At 43.9% G+C, this 22,391-nt stretch overlaps 1 protein-coding gene across 2 annotated transcripts in view; it reads left to right on the top strand.

The window, feature by feature from the left end:
• Window positions 1-22,391, top strand: part of LOC149140697 (Glycosyl hydrolase family 35 protein) — a 200,263-nt gene that overhangs the window by 150,669 nt on the left and 27,203 nt on the right. The gene's annotated exons all lie outside the window — the stretch shown is intronic.

The raw sequence follows: 22,391 nt of genomic DNA, 5'->3' as shown, positions 1-22,391 counted from the left end.
ATGGAATTGGATGTTTTGTTCAAAGTAATGCCCAAAATGCTCTGAAATTGTAGCCGTGAGCTCCTCTCCTCAAACCCAAAAATATCTAGAAAAGGTTTGGCCTATCTCCAAGCCAAAATCGAACCCACAAAGTGGTGCAAATTTCTCAGCTAACTAACAATTCGCCCTGCTATAAGAATGAGGATTTCAGGCTTGAATATCACCCGGAAAATTCTGTAAAATTAGCCAGAGACTCCTCTCAATAAACCCACAAAAACCCAGAAAGGGTTTGGGCTGAATCCACCGACCCCCGATGACCCCCAACAAGTGCAAATCACCCAATTTGGCCAGAAAACGCCCCACAATATTGATATTGTTGAATTAGGCCCAAATCCACCACTAGAAATCTATCCCAACTCTGGCTAAATTCTTCGTTGAGGAATACCTCCAATCTTCGGCCCTTATCTCTCCTCAACCTCTATTCCTCTAGCCTTTGTGCAAGCTTGCCTGGAGACCCCTGCACACTTCCAGAAATGTAGAATTTCGGCCCCAAGAATTCCCTCAAACTCAGCCCTGCTAATCACCACAAAAATCTTTGGCTAAAATAAGGGAAAATACTTGCAAATCCTTACGTGTTTTGCTCCTCTGTAACTAATCTCCCCACAAGCAATTCGAGCCACCTCTACACCTTGGAAGGAACACTTACCAGCTGAAGTAACCTGTAATTATGCCCAATGGTAGCTCTGAGTTGAGCTCCCCAAATTGCCTCACTAGGGAGATACTCGAAGTTCTCTGAAATGAGGGTGGAATTCCTGCTAGGAAATTCCTTGTCTTGAAAAGCACAGTTGTCTTGGCTAAGCAACTCAAGAGAACTAATGTTAAATTGTCAAATGATCATTGATATCAAATGGAGGCCTCTAAGCTCTATTTATAATTGTTGGCCCTCTCCCCTTGGTGGTCCCCACCTTCCACTAATTCACACCCTTTCCTTTCTCTTGCTCTTCTCGCTAGTGTGAATTGCCACTTGGGTTGAATTTTCTCTCCTTGTGGTCCTGGCTCTCCACTAAAGTTGTAATTCTCCTTTTTCCTCCTAAACCCCAATGTTGAGAATTTCTCCCCTTCTCCAAAATTGTCTCTAATGCGGAAAATCAAAATTGGGGATTTTACAGTCCTCCCCACCAAAAATTGCTTATCCTCGAGCAATGCATGAACAAGCACCCTCTCGATCAGCTAACCCAAACAAAAACTGCAAACAATACCGGGGTCCCAAATGTGCCATTGAGTCATATCTGATCTCTACATTGTCCTGCCATGGGGAAATCCCTCGATACCAGGATCCCAAGCCATCCTGGTCAACATGAAGCATCCTTGGCTCCAATCACTGTCTGGCTTGACATATGCACCAGATACCCTCTGCTTACTACCATTAAGTAGAGCATCATTATATTGTAGGACTCTGTCCAACTCCCCATGGAGCTACCCTACCGAGTAGTCCACCTCATGCACTTTAGGAGTAAACTCCTGAAGATACAACCCAATCCCTATGAGGATGAAGTCTCTCCCACATGAGCTTCCCCTGATATCCTCTTGTTGACCAACCTGCCATGCTGATGAAGTTCTCCATGCCATTAGCGAGTCACTAAAGCCCAATGGAAGATTTGAATGATCTTCCCTTGTAGTATCCAACTCATCTTTAAAGGTCGCTGAGCTGTCAAGTACGATGATGCCTGGGTCCCATGCTAGTCTCAGAAGGGTGCCACCATGTTGTCACTGCGGCACTCTGATTCTAATAGGATGTCCTTCGGGAACACACTGTATCCTCCTCCCCTAAAACCTAGTGGCAAAATATCGATGAAGGCCAAGCTCATCCTACCCAAGTATTTGTATGATGTTAATATTTACCCTTCCATTGCTAATCACGATCTTGAACTGCAACTGGAAAAACCTGCCTCGCCATATAATGGAGGCCTCAGCGATCCCCCATGTGTCAACCCCAAAGTGAGCTAGATCACCCTCTTCTCTGGTCCTACTCCCCACAAAATGGAGTGGCCTGTCAACCAACTAAATCCCTAGATCCCATAACCAAATCTGCTATGGCATAGTCTTGACGACTATTGAAATCCACCTACCCCACGTCTTTGCTCCTTGCATGCAATCGATATTTAGGCTCCTTGCATGCAATCGATATTTAGGCTCCTTGCATGCAAAACTGCCCTGTGCCTACCATACCACATCCTCGGATCTGCTATCTTGTCCCTTGAAAGTGCACCCTGATACTGCTTGGAGACTAAACATCCACCCATAAGAAAGGTCAACCACCTGCTGTATATGCTCTTGTGACACCTCAGAGTGCCTTGCCCAAAATGTGTCATGCATCCCCTTAAGTGTGAATTCAAGGGTGGAACATACGCTATCCCCACAACAATCAACACACTCCCCAAACCTGTACCTGTCAGCTCGTGCCCTGACCCAATGCCACTGCTGAGAAGTCTCTTCCCTCGTGCGCTGAGTCCCATCCGAATATCTCAGGTGAGATCCCAAAACACTGCTTCTCATGCCTAGAGTGTCAAAGGGCAACAGTCAAATCATCTGTGCTTGCAGGCGATGTAGAAGAGGGATAGGCATTTGAGTCCCTATGGATACCCTCAAATGTTGCTCATTTGCTTCCCCGTCGATCCAGAGTGAACTAAACCTAAAGGTATGCTTGGTGTCCCCGTCGCTAAGGCGCCTTGGAGGCAACACTCTAAGACCTCGTTGTGCAACACCATATGCCCTGCATACCACCGAGTATCCTTATATTCCTTGGCATGCGTGACCTATCCCTATACACCACTGGATACCCCCTGCTACTACGGTACCATCTTGTATAGTCTCGTACCCTGCTTGTACCATTGTACCAGACAATCCCTACGTGTACTCAATGCAAAATGAGTCGCTCCTCCTACTCCATAGTGCAAATCACCACACTACGACAGATCACCATGCATCTCCATGCCCTCCTGCAAACCACTGCTCGACGGTGTACACTCCTACACACCACTGGATGCCATGGCCTAAAGTTGAGATAGTACGCGTTAGCCCGCATCCTACGTGCATGACCACCTCCACCATCGCATCTTCATACCATTTAATGCATGGATTTTCCCTCCAAGTCCTCCCTGAAGGACCCGCGAGGTGAATCTCCCTATCTACCAGTAGCGATGCCACCACTGCTTTGCTCCTCTGTGTCCTTTGTGCCCCACATAACTATGGAGAACCCCTGGCCCCATACAAGGCACTGTCTAGCGCCCTGCCAATGCTACCTCCTTTGACAATCACCTGCCCGAGTGTGTTGATCATCCCGCGAACCCATGCATAACCGACATACCAAGATGACCCATGGAGTCCCCTCACAAACTGACTGGCCACTGGTGCTAATTGAAACTCCCTTAGCGACTGCGTGTGCTTGATTGCTGGGTCATCTATGCGACCAATGTCAAAATCAATCTGCGTATTGGGTTAATGGTAGGTAGTCCCACCAGGAACCCAATGTGAATTTGTGCCTCCAGTATCCCCGATGCCTGATCGCGCCTGCTGACCCTCACTCTGATCTATGACCAACTCCATATGCCTAGCCCACTCCCTCCGGTACCAACTCAGGATCTCTCGCCATCCAACCCCAAGGGAAGGATCAAAAGCATGAACTCCCGTACACAGAACTAGCCCCCCATCCTACGAATGCTGCCCCTTGTGCAACTCATGTCGCCTCATCTCACTGGTCTGGTCGACACATAAAATTTGTCGGGGTAATTCTGCATCTCTCTCTCCACTGTGCAAAGGTAGCCTAGCAATGTTGCAAGCCCCATCTATATAAGCCCAAAGAGAGCTACTATCTGGAAGTACTGTAACTCTGTTGACGGTCTATGCATCTCTCTGCTCTAAATCGGTGGCTGGCCCAAAAGATGATTTCTTGTCCTCTCCACCATGGGCTCAACATGAGTCTTGGATTGCCCCTCCATGACTAGCTCACGTCCCTTTATGTGTTCTCCATGCTGCTATAGGTGGCTGCCGTCTGGGAACTCAATCATGGCTTTGGGTACCTATGTGTCTCCTCGAACCCCATCTAGGAACGACACCTCATCAACGTATGGCTCTATGGGTGTATGATCTACTTTCTCCACCAAGGTGTAAATCGGTGCTATCAAAGAGGTCTCCAACAATGGTGACTCCTGTGATACACTGGGTATATCAATGTGCTCCTCACACTTTGCTTGTCCTCTACCTCATGCTCAGCCTCCTCCTTAACCTCCTTATATCTAAAGTCAGGTCTCCACTAGTAGAAGCATCCCTTGGTCTTACCCTTTAACTATCCCTATTTTGTCTAGTCCTTTTGAGGAGATTCGATGCCCTGGTTCTGTCGAATTTCCCCACATGGTGTAGATGGCTGCATCCCCACAACCTGCACACCTCTAGTGTCTCTGCTGTAAGGATGAGGATGGATCTAGTCTGAAACCTTCCTCAACTGGGCCAGCTTCTCATCATTCCAATGGATTCCACTCCAGAATTCCTGCATACTGAATCTTCCTTGAGCCATGGGTTGTTTATGGTTTAACCCATCACTGTGCATACATGCCCAAATCTCCCATGATCTAATTGGCTACCCCAAAGCTAGCCAAGATCATGGATGTGATACCACTGTAATATTCCTAATTGGTAAATAATAGTAAATATAGAGCTATGTACTAGGAACAATAAACAAAATATAAAATCAAGCACCTAGATTAGAACACCAGTAAATATGAGCAGAAAATATGAGCCATTTTATTAATATGGGGAAATTTGAGTACAAGATGAGAGAATAATGGAACCTGGGCTTGCCAAGCAAGCTATGCAAACCCCAGGTGAAATCTCGCTGACCCAACTGCTGAAATGACTCGAAACTGATAATATGCATTGCCTAAAAAATCTCCTACAGACTGCCAAATAGAATTGGATGTTCTGCTCAAAATAATGCTCGAAATGCTCTGAAATTGCAACCATGAGCTCCTTTCCTCAAATCTAAAAATACCCAAAAAAATGTTTGACCTGTCTCCAAGCCAAAATCGAACCCACAAAGTGGTGCAAATTTCTCAGCTAACTAACAATTCTCCATGCTATAAGAATGAAGATTTCAGGCTTGAATATCACCAGAAAAATTTTGTAACATTAGTCGGAGACTCTTCTCAATGAGCCACCAACTAGGTCATTGTGCCATTTCTCCGCCACTTGAGCTAGCCATGTGGTCCCTCGTCCATCTGCCATGATCGTATGTTTGAAGGTGGGCCTCCCAAACCTAAAGGTATGCTTTGTCATTTGGTAGTTGAGTATTGTAGTTTGGTTATCATGGACACTTATGGGCATGGATTAATGGGGTGATTCGGTGGAAAGAGTGGGTTAGGTCTGTGCCTTTGCCCCTTAAACCCCTTTTGGATATTAACCTTTCATTCTAGTCCCGCGGGATCTCTTTTACTCACCATTTGGCTTTAGGGATGGTATTTCATGGGAAACCCTGATTTCAGTTGCGTGGTCCCGCTCCCTCATCCGCTCATATTACCCTCTTTCCACTCATTATTACCCCATTCATCATTTCTCCCACCTGGGTCCACATTCCCCCACTGGGTCCACATAGGATTAACTCGTCCCTTCCCCTTGCCCATACCATGGGTTAGGCTTGGAATGATGCCCTAGAGGTTGATGCAGCTAAAAAGAAAGATAAAAGCATATTTGACTACATTCAATAGGAAAATGTACCACAAAATGCAAAAGATGGCTGGGACAAACACATTTAGCACATGGAAAAAAGCCAATACATGAGCTCTACCCCATCATTATGGCCATCACCATCGTTCCTATAGGTTCTATGAGCCTCCTTCATCATATAGTAACCCATGATTGTCTCAACCCCTGGTGGGCAATGAACCGCCCTACCTTAAGAGGAGGTATTCAATGCTATATCTTATGCATCATGCTCTTACCCCTTGAGCCCCGAGCAGTTAATCAAAGAAACGCATAAAAAGGCAAAAGGCATATAAAGAAGAGTGGAGAAATCAAGGCTAGGGCACCTCATGTACCACGATTGCTCTGTCCTATACATTATAAACCCCAAGTGTGGGCTTCCCTTTTATTAGCTACCCTTGTACCCCAGAATGTGGCCTAGGGCTGCCCCTTCTCATCCCCTACTTCATTCACCTATATGTCACATGCCACCACCTTTTGAAGGGCGTACCTTGAACATATTATCCCCTTTAGAAGTAGAAACCACTTAATAGGATACTTGGTTAACCCCATTTGGAGTTTATGAGACATTGGCACATCCCAAAGCCCATTATGGAAGGGTAGGCCATTATGAAGTCCCCACTTGTGGTCCATGATTGGTAAGCTCATTTACTTGATTTCTCTAATGAATTGTTGTACTGGAAGGCTAGGGGACACATTGGATCTTATGCAGGATTGCAGATGGTCTCCATCTTGGGTTTGGTCTCCCTATACGGGGTCCTAATCCTCCATAGGGCTACATTGGCACATGTAGAGTGTGTGTTGAGATCCATGGGCCTCCACAACAGCAGATAGCACTCCATGGATCCCCACAACCATTCAGAGATTGCTCGTGGTTCACTTATTGGACGAGGAAGATGCACTTGATCCATCATGCCTAGCTGGCCCCAGATTTGCACCATACACTTGGCAGATGATCCAGGACTTGCACGATGATGTGGTATCACCTACACCATCATTCTAACCCTTGGAAGCAATTTACAAGCATCTTCGATTTGTTTGGAGACCCATGAAGACACTTGTGCGTCCCCACATGTCAATTGGAGCACCACATGTTATTACAAAGGGCCAACCGCTTGTCCACTGCTTTTGAGGGTCCTACTCTTCATTGTGGCACCCATGGACCTCATTAGGCCTCTTAAAGGGCCTATGCCATGCATAGATTATTATTTGACCTCTTGAAGGTTATTCTTTCATTTATGAATTAGTTTGGTGGACTTGTCACCAAAAGTTGAATTATTAGAACACTATTTTCTTTTTGGGGCTTATGTAGGCCAAGGAGGCTAATTCAAACTCCTAATTTGTGTATAAATACAAGTGAGATAAATTCATTTGCTTGTCATCATTTTGGATTGGATCTCTTCTCTCTCTTGAGAATTTCACACCTTTTCTTAGTGGATGAATTAGAGCTTTATGGATGAATTTTGATGTGTGGATTTGGTTTCTCTTGTCTTGGAGCTTCTCTATTGTCAAATTGTTGATGGTTGGATATACTATATTACATGTAAATACATGCTTTTAATGCTATTCTTCTTTTACTTTGTAATATACATTGGACTGGGATTTCTGCTATTTTTAGGGCTAATTGTTGCATGCATTTACTACTTAAATTGTGGAATTTGTCTCTATATAACATCTCTCAATGTGTCAGCCATGTAATGTGAAAAAAATCTCCTAGGGGTAGTTCTAACAACGAATTTATCTTGATAAGCCATCACCTTTTGCACATCGAAGTATAAAAGCTTCAAGATTTGCTTCTCTTTGACCTAGAAGGCTAGCAAAGTGGTCTTGAGGCCTCCTCGATCAAGAACCAAAGATCCTCACTCAATATTCATCATAGACTCCATTCTCCCAAGACTAAGGCACTGATATACCAAAAGGTGGTCACCTTAAACCAACTTCTTTCACCTTTTCCTGGGTCTAGCCAACTTGGGTCACCTAGGGCATCATTTTCCAGATTAACTAGCCCTCCAAAAAGTTCGATCTCCTAGCCCCTCCTGTGCTGGTGTTTCCTCAAGACCTCCTCCAAATTTGAGGCCATTCCGACAGTGGAGTTGTGAGAAAAGCCAAGCCCTAGCTCCGAGATCAAACTTTTCCCTAGCATCCCCAAAGGCTAGTACCTTATTAGGTCAATTCAACACCTTTAAGTGAAGATTTTGCCTTTGATCCTTTCCCTTACCTTGTCTAGGCTAAGGACACCATTGGTTGCTAAACTCCTTCCTGACCTAGACTAGTTCCACTTGGTCCCGTTCCTAAAAAAGACAATTCTTCAAGAACCATCTGGGATACCAATTTCAACAAGGATTTTAGGGATTGGGAAACTCCTTCACAAGTCATATCCCATAAACCTAACCCTCAAATCCTCCCTTCCTTCTCCTAGAAGACATTGTACCTTGCTTAGAAAACAAGCAAGCTCTATCTTTCAAACTCTTTTGGAAATGGATTATTTGGGTCACTCCACATTCATTCATTGATTTATCCTTCATCAGTGACTCCATAATATACCAGGTCTCCTCCCATTAGTGAAAGTCCGTAAATAGAAGGGAGCCTTAGCTAAGGTGACAGTGGGCTAAGTCTCCATTTGTTTCCCTTGGTCTAGCATTTGCCCTTTAGGGATCCCTTTTAGGTCCCCTGCTAGTTTGAGCGGTAACATTTTGGTGCCATTGTCGGGGACGTGAAGTGTGTGTTTTTTCCCCATACAACATATTGACATATCATTATTGGCGACTCCATTGGAAGAATGAAGCCGTAGTTCTTCATTGAACTTTAAGGTTGATGCTTGTAGGGTCAAGCAAGCATTTTTCTAGGCATCTTTAATTTCACCCTGGTGACTCCTACATATTTTTCATGTATACCTCAAATAGGTTGTCTTTGTTTGATAAATTTCTCGCTTTGGACATTGCTAGCATCCTTGGGCATCCTAATCATGTTGCAAGAAGGATGGTAAGTGGGGTGGGGCGCCCATGTTTGATGGTGATCCACTCTCCGCAATTGACCACGTAGAAAGATTTAATGCACATGCTTCAAGAGAGAAGGTTGTTCACCAAGATGTCCTTATGTTATTGTTCATGGGATCCCTTGGTGGTCATAACTCATGGATGCATGATCATGAACCTAGGAGTATCTCCTCTATTGAAGAATTCGTTGATGGCTTTCTTAGACATTTTCAAGTACACCTTGCATTAAGCATCCAAGAGGAAGCCTTCATCGAGCATCATCAAGACATCAAGAATCTAGGTAATGAGCAAGAAGACGAGTCCTCCTTGGGTCCACATGATGAAAATGATGATTTTGAGGACACGTGTTGGGATGGATGAGTTTATGGGAAGTGAAATTGAGACCAACCTTACCTTTCTCAAGGATAGTGCTCCCGATGAATCCTATTTTGAAAACCCTGAGAAAGATGATCTCATAGCCCCTTGGAAGATGACATTGAAGATTATTTCCACATTGAAAAGGAGAAATGGAAAATTGCTGGTAATCAATTTGATTATGCTCCCATTTACGACACCGACAAGGAGGGTGATGATGAGATTGGTCTTCTCTTCCCCTCAAGGCTCAGGCACTATTTATGATGACATACTCATTGATACCCTTGGGAAGGAGTATCTTCATTTACCTTTGCATAAAGAGGGACAGTTGGAAGTGATCAATTTTCCTTTTAGGAGAGACCCAATCTTTGATACCTTGATAAGGTTCCCACTTCTCCTGAGTACGATTCTATGTGCAAATCGCTTGAGCCTTTAGATTGTGCTTTTGGGAAAGCAAAACTCGTTGAATACAATACTTCTTTCTCCCTTTTTCCTATTGGTCACCATCTTGGGTCTTCATCAAGTGATTCCCTCACCCCTAGTCATATGATCTAAAGTATGTGAGCCCTTTCCCCCTCCTGAGTATAGTGTCAAGGAGGAGCCCTACATTGATTATACTTTTCCTCCTTGGATGCACCCTCAGGGTTTTGATCACTCCATAGTCTCCCCTCTCTAGTGTAATCATCATGTGCAACCTACTTGTGTTTCTCCATTTTGTCAGCTTCCCTTTCCCACTAATCCTAACCCAATGAAGGCCATAAGCCATGACGTAATAATAAGGACAACGGTGGAAGTGATATGCCAGAGATTGCCATCCATCGAAAATTTATGAGCTTGGTTGTTGACATCTCTATATTTTGGTTGCAAGAGAAGATCTCATGGACTAGATTACATCCTTTTCTTACCTCTTCTCACATAATCATCCATACGTGGGCATCATATTTTCCCACCTCCCGCCCACAACATCCTCAATTTGTTTGGGTTTGCATTCGCTTTGGGACTTGTTGCATTAGTAATCATATATGCATGCATATTTATATTGACTTGATGATATGTTGGTTGCACTGGCTTTATGATTACACTTAATAATTGCTTTGTCATATGCATGTTAGGATAGGATGCATTGCATGCTCATTTCCGCATTAGAATTAACGTTATATGATATTTCTCATGGTAGATAGATGCATATTTGCATATTTTATTTTCTGGCCTAACATATAGCATGTGCGATCATGAGACGCCGCGAAACCATGTTGCCCCGTGTTTTTCATCTATTATATGTGTAGGTGGCAGGTCTGCGAAACCAAAGATTGCTGGAGTTTTCGTGACCTCCCGTTCGAGTAGCTTCGCCCACTTCTTTGAGAGATCATGTCCTAGTTGGAGCCAGATGTTACCCACCATTTTGTTGGTGATATCCCTAGGAATTTTTTTTCTCCAAGATGGTTGTCAGCCAATAGCCAACAGTCCCTTGCAGCCACCAGCTAGCTCATTGTGCCACTTCTCTGCCACTTGAGCCAACCATGTGGTCCCTCGCCCATCTGCCATGATCGTATGTTTGAAGGCAGGCCTTCCGAACCTAAAGGTATTGCTTGTCGTTTGGTAGTTGAGTATTGTAGTTTGGTTATCATGGACACTTTTGGGCATGGATTAATGGGGGGATTCGATGGAAAGAATGGGTTAGGTCTGTGCCCTTATCCCCTAGACCCCTTTTGGATACATTAACCTTGCGTTCTAGTCCCATGGGATCTCTTTTATTGAACATTTGGCTTTCGGGATGGTATTTCATGGGAAACCCCGATTTCAGTTGTGTGGTCCTGCTCCCTTATCCACTCATATTGCCCTCTTTCCACTCATTATTAACCCATTCATCATTTCTCCCACCTGGGTCCACATTCTACCACTCGGTCCACATAGGGTTAGGTTTCCCCTTCCCATTGCCCACACCTTGGGTCAGGCTTGGAATGATGCCCTGAAGGTTGATGTAACTAAAAAGAAAGATAAAGCATATTTGGCCACATTCAATAGAAAAATGTACCACAAAATGAAAAAGATGGTCGGGATAAACACATTTAGCACGTGGGGAAAAGGCAATACATGAGCTCTACCCATCCTCATGGCTATCACCTTGGTTCTTACAGGTTCTATGAACCTCCTTCATCATATAGGAACCCATGATTGTCCCAACCCCTGGTGGGAAATGAACTGCCCTACCTTAAGAGGGGGTATTCACTACTATATCTTATGCATCACGCTCTTACCCCTTGAGCCCTGAGAAGTTAATCAAAGAAACACATAAAAAGGCAAAAGACATATAAATAAGGGTGGAAAAAGCAAGGCCGAGGTACCTCATGAACCACAATTGCTCCCTCTTATACATTATAAACCCAACTGTGGGCTTCTCTTTTGTTAGCTACCCTTGTACCCCAGAATGTGGCCTAAGGTTGCGCCTTCTCAGCCCTTACTTCATTCACTTACTTGTCACACGCCTCCACCTTTTGAAGGGCGTACCTTGAACATATTATCCCCTTTAAAAGTAGAAACCACCTAATAGGATACTTGGTTAATCCCATTTGGAGTTTAGTAGACATTGGCACATATTGAAGCCATTTGCACATACTCTACCACCGTAGCTTCTCCACCATGCATCTACAACAAATACGATAAACATAACAAAAAAATTGAAATTTGAAAGTTGAAGCAAAATAAGAAGACATAATGAAATTTGAAACAATTTAACAAACTAAAACTTACCTGGTATTTGGTGAGCGCCAGTGTTGCAGCAAGAATGCTGCAACTCCTGGGTTGCCAACTTTACTTTTATCAACCCGGTAGTTCGTAACAAACTTGGAAGCGTCGGTGCTATATGCACAAGTACTAGTTCTCACTGCAGGTTGTCACTTGGTCAGCCGGCACGAGATCACTAGGAACTCAAGCCAACTTCTATAGATTTCAGAAGAAGCTCTATGTATGATGAAAGGAAAGAAAGATTACTCTACAGATGCTATTCTAACTGCAGAAAGGAGAAAGACTGGAATGTAAACCAAAACCTAGTGAACCCTAATTAACAAGCTAATTCTACTTTTGCCAAAAAACACTATGAAAACCATGAAAGAAGTGCCATTACCTACTCAAGGAAGTAAACAACATCTAACCATGCTATCTTTGGAAGTAAATAAGCAAAAAACATATTTTTGGATTTTTGTGTGTTTTTATGTGAATTTAACATGCATCTAATTTATTGTGTGTGAATGTGGCAGCAAACAGGTGGCGTTAGGGGGCGGTTTTGGAGCTTGGGAGGATGTAGGATGGTGTGGATGGGTCCTAGGAGGTCTTAGGTGGCCTTCTGTAGGCCTTTCCCACACTCGGTCTTCAAAAGAAAGCCTATAGAAAAAACTACAGAAGGACACAGGAAAATTACAGGAGGAAAACAAGGAAACTATAGGAGGCCTACAGGAGGAGGCCGAGAGCAATTTTCACTGTTTTGAGGGTGTGAGAGTGGGTGGAAAAGGTGGATGAAGGTTGGAATGAGGTGTTAGGGCGCCTAAGGTCTACCATGAGTTGCCAGGAGAGAGAAAGATGATTGGGTTTGCTCAAGGGGAGAGGAAGAAGTTCTATGAAAAATGAAGGAAACTAGGGCAGAATTGAGGTGTGGTTTGGGAGACCTATAGGGCATGGATCAGATGGAGGTGTGATTGCTGGTAAGCTGGCCTACTGCTGGAAGAGATCTGCTGCATAGAAACTGACAGTCAACCAAGAAAATCAAGCAACCAATGAAATGAGTGCATCTTAGGAAAAACAGAGTTTTGCATTGAAATGGCCTAAACTATGATGTGTAGAAGGAAATGCTGTAAGAAAGGAAAGCATGAAAGAGAACTATTGCAAATCAGGAAGTGAACATGATAAAGAAGATCTACAGCAAAGCAAATCTGGACTATTAACCTACTAAAGAGCTGCAAACACTAGAAGTCCTAGGAATGAGGAAAATCTGTGTTTTTGGGGCAGCAAGAGAGTCTTTGCCTCAAATCATGGTCCTAGAGGGAGGAAGAGAAGCCAAGGCACTGCTGCTAGCCTTTTGAATCTTCTCTGATCACTGCTTAACCTGCTACAAAAAGCATAAATGGAAGCAAGCTACGAAATCATCAAAAGCAACCTATTCTTAAACCATAAGAGAAATACATTTAACAGCAAATTAATCTACAAATTGAAGTAAAGCATACAAATACAAGTAAAGAGAAGCTTGGCTGCTTGGATTGGGCCCTAACCCAAGAGCTTCAGCTCTCTGAGATAACCCAGTGCTAGCTCAAAAAAGATTCCATCTTCATTATCAAAAAATAGCAAGATTACATGAAACTGTCACAAAATAATAAGCTCGAAATTTGAGTAGAGTTTACACAAGCAAAAAAAATCCGACCCTAGTGAGGCCCTAAGCCTCTCTACTTATACATCTGAAGCTACCAACAACTTCCTTAAAATCAGGGAGGCTTGGCTCCCAAAACTCGAGATAACTATCAATCATCTTCCACTTGCTCGGCTGCCTTCTAGTGCATGATTGAGTTGCTTGTACTCTGAGCTGAATGAAGGAGAATTCGAAGTGAGGAGTAATAAATGAGGGGGATTCCCTCCTATAAGTCCTCTCCTCTGTCCACTTCGAGTTATTGCTGCAATTTGACCACTGGATCCTTGACTTTGACTTCGAAATCCATCAATAATTTGCATTAAATACATGTTAGACCACATGGCATAATAACTAACTCAACTCACCCTATAAGCATAAATATAATCAGAAAATCATACAATAAGCTAAGAGAATCATTGATTTGATTAGGTTAGGAGGTAAAATGAGCCCATATAATTACCCATTTATGAGGCTTATCATTAAATACATGTTAGACCACATGGCATAATAACTAACTCAACTCACCCTCTAAGCATAAATATAATCAGAAAATCATACAATAAGCTAAGAGAATCGTTGATTTGATTAGGTTAGGAGGTAAAATGAGCCCATATAATTACCCATTTATGAGGCTCATCATCACCCCCCTATTGAAGGTGTTGCTCATCCTCTGAGCAACCTAGTCAATCTCTTCATCTTTTATGGCCTTGGTGGTCTCCCTAGCATTCCAAGCTTCTGATGTGCTCTACTCATGTTCTCCATAAAATCTTGCATTCTTGTCCATGTCCTTCCACTGCTCCTCCTCTTCTTCTTCTCTTCTGCCTTACAGCATGCGTAATACGAGTGAAGGACTTAGTTTGAGGCCAATCCAGTTGACCTTCAGCCTTTGCATGGAGCGCTTGTACATTGGCACTCTTTTTAATGCCTCCTTCAGCCTCATGGGGGAATGGTATTCCCTGATCTGCAAACTGTGGGGTAGGGTGTTCCATCTTCTCATGCATGCATGCACACAATCCTCCCCAAGTAGCCTAAACATATCTTCAAAGTGTGCAATGGCTTGTTCTTGATTGGCTAGATATTTAGGGGCAATCTGAGGGTCATTGGCAAGCAGGTTGTGTGTGTTGATGAGTGCCATAGGATCTGATGGCTCAACTCTTATCATCAATGGTTCATTTTGCTCTTTTATTAACAATCTTTTCATTTCTGCTGCCCTCAATTCTTCATGGTTCATCCATGAGGCCATGGCCATTAATTGCAGATCCCCTAGCTTGGCATTGGGGTCCCACACATTCATGTCTGTGAGGGCCATGTTGTGTAGGTAGAACTCTACCATCTTTGCTTTATCCTCTGAGGTGCTTTGGTCACACAAATCCATGAACTGCCTATAGTCTTGGAAAGGCATTGTGCCTCTTTGTGCCAAAGTTTTTATTTGGAATTGAAGCCATTGATCCTTCAGATAGAGGCCATAAGATTTGGCTGGTGTTTTGCATTGTAATGCTTCCATGGATAAGCTGGCCATGTATGCCAAATGAGTCTCTTTCTCCTGCAGTTGCCTCCTTAGTAATTCATTCTCATTTTCAAGGTGGCTTCTTGTAATGGCTTCTCTGTCTCTGAGAGCACTCAATTCTTTGCCCATTTCCCTGAGTTTGTTTTCCATGTGGCCAATATCCTCAACTCCTTTGGACTTGGCTATCTACATCCACCTATGTGTTCTCACTCTCTCTTTCTCCAATTCGAAAAACAGTGGAATTGCAAATTTCTGTGGGATTATCCTGCCTCCCTCAAGTAGATTGTAATAGGAGGCAAGATTAGGCTGGGGGTCAGGTTCTTGTAGCTCTTGTGCTTCCTCCTTCACCTCTGGCTGTCCTCCTATCTTTTTCTCAAGTTTTTGTGTCTCCTATAGCTTGGATAGTGTTTTCTGTAGGATTGTTTTAGCCTCCTGTAGGTCTGGTTTGGGGTCCTGTAGAACTGCCTTTCCCTTCCATGTAGAAGATCTTGGAGTCCCCCTTTCATAGGTTATGGGTGTCTTTGAAGGAGATTCTTCCACCTTGGCAGATAGTGAATCTTCAATGGTAATGGGAATCTTTGAGGAGGGTTGAGGTTTGCCTGTTTTAATTCTTGTGCTCTTCCTTGCCCTGAAATACATGGAGGTTTTTCTTTTCCTCTTCTGCTTCTGCTTGATTGGTGTACTGAGGGTAGTGAGGGCAGCTGCTGCTTCTCTTTCCAAAGTTTCAAGGGACTCTTCTCCTTGCTCTGCCTTCTCTGCCTCCTTTTCTCCCTCTTCTGTCTCTTTTCCTTCCTTCTGCTCTGTCCCTTCAACTTTTCTTTCCTCTGTTTCTTTTCTTTCCTCCTTCCCTTCTTGCTCTACTATGTCACCACTAGTTTCATCTTCTCCTCTTTGCTGTTCTTCCTCCTCAGTGACAGCAGGACTGACATCATAGGTTAGTGCCTTGATGTCATCCTTAGCTGTCATATTTTTGAAAACTTCCCATGCTATAGGGAGTGTAAGGGTATGGAGGGCTTCTTCTACTAGGATCTTGATTAGGCCATGGTGAGCTAGGTGCTGTGAATTTCCTGCTTGTACCTTGGTTGGAGTTGATGAGGGACTGAAGGAGAAAGTAAGGGATACTGAACTTTTGAGGTGCTGGGGTATCCATGCCATATCTCAAGTCATGGAGGATTCTGAAATGATATCCATAAACAATGTTGTGCCTCCCCTCACAAGAAATGTATTTGATCACTTGGTAGCTAACCTCATCCCAGGGATATGGTATACTAGCCCTCCTAATTCCATTTTTGTCTTCAACAAGGGTTTCATTATCTTGGAAAAATTTCTTCTTGGCAGCCTGGCCAATTGGTTTCTCATCTTTACTCCAAGGCAGCCCAAGAGGAAGGGTAGTGACCCTACTGATGAATTCAGGGGTTATTTCAATGGAGAGGCCTCTAATGGTTACAGTGGCATGAGTTCTTGTGTGAGGGACCAGAGAGAGCAAATTCTTAGGAAATTTCATCATCAAACCCTCTAAACTTCTCAAAGAAATTCATCCAGTTTGCCCTTGTAAATATGTCCACCACTTGAAGATGTGTATGGAGCCTAGTGGAGTTAGTGGGCTCTTTTCTCATAAACCCCCCATCATACTGCCTGTACTTTTTTTGAAAAAAACAAATATGGAGGTGGAGACAAGGATTTTGAGTGAAATAGAAAAACAGAGGGGACTGTGTTTTAAAAAAAAAATAGAAATTCTTTTTATGTATTTCTACCCTCCTAAAGACTTATTTCATCCTCAAATTGAGACCACTTCTTTCATATATTGATATTCAATAGGGGGCATTCATGAACCCTACCTCTTCAGACTGAAATTCGTGCCAAAAATCGTGTTTTCTCCCTTCAAAATGACTCACTGCCCCTCCTGTAGAAGCCCGCTGTCCCTCCTGTAGATTTCCTGTAGGTGCTCTTGTAGAAAATTCCGAGAGCAAGAATATGGAGGAAATCGATGGAGGATGGTGGTTACGAGGTTGTGGGGGCACAAGAAGACTGCTGTGTGGCTGAGTTACGAGGAGAAAATGAAGAAAAGGTGGTGAGAATGCGCGGGGAGGAGTGCTCATTACTTTTTATGGATATTTTCGGTTAGGAGTGCTGAGCTGGCAAGGTGTACGCTAGCCCGATTAAGGCTGTTGGTCCCCACCTGCTTGGTCATCATGACCCTCCCTCGTAATCATCTCTCATTATTGCATCGGAGTTAACTCTTCCTCCCACTACCTGTCCTTGGCATCTTATGCTTGAGTTGACTGTGCGCACGTGTGGGTGACATCTCGGTGAAGTGGAGTCATCTACATGAAGGTGGCCAAGTTAACTGGCCACCTTTTGATTCCAACCATCTCGTTGCCTTCGTATGATTTCTAATTACACAAATGCAGATAGAGGAGTGATTTAGTTACTTACCTGTGATCTGAGTGTATTTGCTGTGAGGTGCTGTGGCTTTCTCTGCTGCATGCCTTCATTTTCCTTCATGCATGTTGTCTCTGCTTGCTGATGTGTGTGTTGTGCTTTTGCAGGTTCCTCCCTTGCTGGAGCTGAGCTGCATGTGCCTTTTCAACCTGCAGATGTGCACTCTTTTGCTGCTGGTGCTGGACTTCTATGGGATCAGCTGCTACAGGAATTCTTACAGGAGCTCTTGTAGCTGCTTCTCCCCTTGAAACTTCAGCTTTTTCCTGTGCTTGGAGCTCGAGAATGATGCCAGAGGTGGAGATGAATGATGGAGGGATAGTAGGTAAACTTCAAGTAAGGTTAACGGTGCCTTTTTCTCCTTTTATTTTTGTTTTTTTTTCAAAATTGAAAAACTGTTTTTTTGTGTTTTTCCTTGGACAGGGAAAAAAATAATGATGCTTGGAGTGTGATGCAGGCTTGGAAATGATGGCAAGGGGGCTTGAAGGTGGTAAGAGGGATGATAAGTTCCTTATGAAGCTTTCCTTGTCCCTCGAACTGCCTCCTATAAACACTTTTGGCACTCTATAATTACTACCGGAGCCTCCTGTAGAAAACACAGTGTTGAAAGAAAAAGGTACAGTGGGGTGAAAGAGATGCCAAAAATGATGGAGGAAGGTGTGGTGTTATGCTCTTAACCTGCAAGACGATACCAGAATACCAAATATGCGAAGAAATATACCCAGAACATAGAACAATGAGCAATAACAGCAAGTATTTTATTATTCAGAAAGCAATGTTCACTTGCCTATTCGAGGGGGCAACCTCCAATAGAGCTGAGCTCGATTACAAAATAAGACACGATGCTCCTCGAAGGGAGTTTCTATCCTTTATATAGAATTCATACATGCAATACCATGGTTCTTATTAATACCATCTATCTAATACCATGGCCCATTTGCAACTAACTGTGGTCTCGTCATTAAATGAGGGTTAACCACTTACAATTATTAATATGGGCTTTATTGACTCTTTACTTAACTATAACTATGACTCAATCCTATTCCATAAATAAGGGGGTTAGGGTGGGACCCTAACATGCCCTCCCCCATAAGAATAGCCTTGTCCTCAAGGTTGAAGCTGTGGAAACTGCTGAAGAATAGTGGCTGGTTCCCAGGTTGCATCTTCCGGAGAGGTGTCTTTCCACTTGACGAGGACTTCCTTGATCATGCGGCCACGCAGGTGTTGTTCTCATGTGTCCAGGAGTTGTTCAGGTTGGAGCCAGATTGACCCTTCTTCATCCAGTTCAGTTTGACTGGTTTGAATTCTACAATTGTTCCCAATCACTTTCTTGAGGCATGAGACATGGAAAATTAGATGGATTTTTGCAGTGGGTGGCAAAGCTAGCTTGTAGGCAACCTCTCCAATGCGTTGAAGTACTTGATATGGTCCATAGAATTTTGGAGATAGTTTCTGACAACCCTTGTCTTTGAGTGATGTTTGCTTATATGGTTGCAGCCTCAAAAATACCTGATCCCTTTCTTGTAATTGGCGTTCTGAGAAATGTTGATCTACCTGTTGCTTCATGCGGTTTTGAGTTTGATGAAGATTCTCTCGAAGATGGGCCAGCATGGTTGTGCGGTTCTGTAGGAGTTGATCCACAGCTTGTACCTTTGAGCACCCCTTGATATAAGAAGTAGGGGAAGGAGGGAGTTGACCATAAACTGCTTCATATGGAGTCATTTTGGTGGTGGCATGATAGTTGGTGTTATACCACCATTCAGCTATAGGTAACCACTGTACCCAGAGATGTTGCTTTTCTGAAGTGAAACACCTAAGGTAGGTTTCCAAACATTTGTTGACTGCTTCAGTTTGACCATCAGTTTGTGGATGATAGGAAGTACTGAGTTGTAGTTGGATACCTTGTAGCCAGAAGAGTTCTTGCCAAAAGTTACTGGTGAAGACTGGGTCACGATCAGACACAATGGAAGTGGGCATGCCATGCAATTTGAAGATCTGATCCATGAAGGATTGAGCGACCAAAGTCGGTGTAAAAGGGTGCGGTAGGGCGCAAAAATGAGCATACTTAGAAAGTCTGTCCACAACCACCATGATGACGGGCTTGTTTCCTGACTTTGGAAGACCCGTAATGAAATCTATAGAAACCTCTATCCATATTGATGCCGGGATGGGCGATGGCTGTAATGTGCCTGGTGCTTTGACTGTTTCTCCTTTGTGGCGCTGACAAACGTCGCATTCAGCTACAAAAGTAAGAATGTCCTTTTTCACGCCTATCCAAAAAAATGATGTTTGAGTGCGAGCATACGTCTTCGGAAAGCCTGAATGTCCTACAGTGGGAGATGACTGCAACTCTGCCAAAATGCGGCTTTTGAGGGTGGATGTTGGTGATGTTACAACTCTGTCCTTGTAGCGAAGAATCTCATCCTGCCACGAGTAGCCCTCTATGGAATTTGGATCCGCCTGCAATTGAGTAATGAGTTGGGAGAGCCAGGGATGTGAAAACCATTCCTTGTGAGCCTCTTCAATCCATTCTGGAATGGGAAGGGAAATTGCGAGCAGGGTACTTTCCTCCTCAAATTGGCAGGATAATGCATCTGCTACAATATTTTCATGCCCTTTCTTGTAAATTATCTCATAATCATATCCCAGCATTTTGGCGAGCCATTTATTTTGTTGTGGTGAGGATAGGCGTTGCTCCAAAAAATATTTAAGGCTTTGATGGTCTGTGCGGATTTGGAAACGTCGCCCCAATAAGTATGGTCGCCAGGTATCTACTGCATGTAAGATGGCCATCATCTCCTTCTCATAGGTATATTGTCCCAGATTCTTCCCACTTAGTTGTTGGCTTGTGAAGGCCAAGGGTCGACCTTCCTGCATTAAGACTGCCCCAATACCCGTACCCGAAGCATCACATTCAATGACAAAAGATTTGGTGAAGTCGGGTAGTGCTAAGACTAGGGTGGAACACATGGCATTTTTGAGAGCTGTAAAGGCCTGTTGTGCTTCATCATTCCAGAGGAATGAATTTTTCTTGAGGAGTTGAGTGAGGGGCCTCGCAATGCGACCATAATTGCGGACAAATTTGCGATAGTAGCCTGTGAGACCCAAAAATCCTCTCAGGCTCTTCAAGGTCTTAGGTTGAGGCCAATCCTGCATTGCCTGGATCTTTTTGGGGTCCACCCTGACACCTTCACGCCCCACAATGTGGCCCAAATACTCAACTTCTTCCATGCCAAAAGAACACTTGGACATCTTGACAAATAATTTATGCTCGCGGAGCAGTTGCAAGAGCAGATCTACATGCTGAAGATGTGCGGCCCAAGTGCGACTGTAGATGAGGATGCCATAAAAAAAAACAGGGACAAATTTTCTGAGATATGGTTTGAGCAGGTGGTTCATAAGGCTCTGAAAAGTGGATGGGGCATTACAAAGACCGAATGGCATGACCAGGAACTCATAATGGCCTTCATGAGTTCGGAAAGCAATCTTTGGAATGTCGACTTCTTTCATGCGAATTTGGTGGTAGCCTGAGCGAAGATCAAGCTTAGTGAAGAATTGAGCCCCATTTAGTTCATCCAGCAAATCATCGACAACCGGGATGGGAAATTTATCTTTGACTGTCAACTTATTAAGGGCCCTGAAGTCTGGACACATATGCCATTCCCCATCTTTCTTGAGCACCATGACCACCAGTGATGAATAAGGACTAATGCTGGGATGAATGACGCCTGCTTCCAAAAGTTCCTTGATTATTTTTTCTATTTCATTCTTTTGCGCGAACGGATATCTATACGGGCGCACATTTGGGGGTTGGGCCCCTCGGACCAAAGTGATGCTATGATCTTGTTCCCCTCTCGAGGGTGGAAGCTCATGAGGCTTGTCAAAGACTGGCAGATGGTTATTTAAGATCTGTTGCATCTCAGGATGAATCTGAAGAGAATTGGGTTCGAAGGCCTGGATGGCATTAAATTGAGCTATAACTCCATGGTGGCCCTTTTTTAACAATTTTTCCATTTGATGTGAGCTGATGATAGAGGGAGCTCCCGCTTGGAGTCCGCGGAGGGTATGTGTGTGGTTGTTTTTCTTAAAGCTCATATATAACTCCTGGAAATCCATTGTGATTGGGCCAAGTGTGCGAAGCCATTCAGCACCTAGGACAATGTCACACCCTCCCATGTGTATGGCAAACATGTGGGTCTTTAACTGATAATCCCCCATTTGAAGTTTGACATTTTCACAGCGGCCTTCACATTTCATTGTTCCGTACAAAACAATGCACTGCTTCCGCGACTCTTTGATGGATAAAATTATGTGTACTTCCACTATCAATCAAGACTACTACTGGGCGATGCTTAATAAAACCTCTGATTTTGAGAGGTTGAGGCGAAGAAATCCCGACCAAAGCATGCAGCGAGATAACTGATTCGTCAGGTACATTGTCCTACTGGTTGTCCTCTTCTTCCTCCTCTGGTTCCTCAAGTGGTGGGGCTTCCTCCGATGAACTGTGATCAGTAGCATCAATTTGAAAGAATTTGGGCTCCTTGCATTTATGCCCGGGGGAGTATTTTTCATCACAGTAGTAACATAATCCTTGCTTTCTTCTTTCTGCCATTTCTGCAGGTGACACCTTTTGAACCTTGAGTGTTTGGGTAGTGCTTTGAGCCTGTGGGGGGCGACCCTTGGCGGTGAAATTTGGGCGATTAGACTGGGCCGCTAACGCACGTTCTACTTCACGAGCTATCCTGCAAGCCTACAGCCATGAGGGAGGGTGGTGCAGTCGGACGTGGGCTTGTATGGCTTCTTTAAGACCACTGACAAAACATTTTGTGTAGAACTCATCTTGTAGACCTCCAGTGTGGAAAGCTAAGGCTTCAAAGGCTGTAATATATTCATCCATTGTTCCTGTTTGTCGGAGCTTAGTGAGACGACCCAAAAAGGCAGATTCATGGTCAAAGCAATCCATAAG

This window comes from Pinus tabuliformis, chromosome X (genome assembly GCF_031772625.1).
Source record: "Pinus tabuliformis cultivar Carrire ecotype Pingquan chromosome X, CPIR1, whole genome shotgun sequence".
Classification (NCBI taxonomy): Eukaryota; Viridiplantae; Streptophyta; class Pinopsida; order Pinales; family Pinaceae; genus Pinus; species Pinus tabuliformis.
The sequence above is the reverse complement of the archived record's forward strand: the minus strand, read 5'-3'. Positions and strand labels throughout refer to the sequence as shown.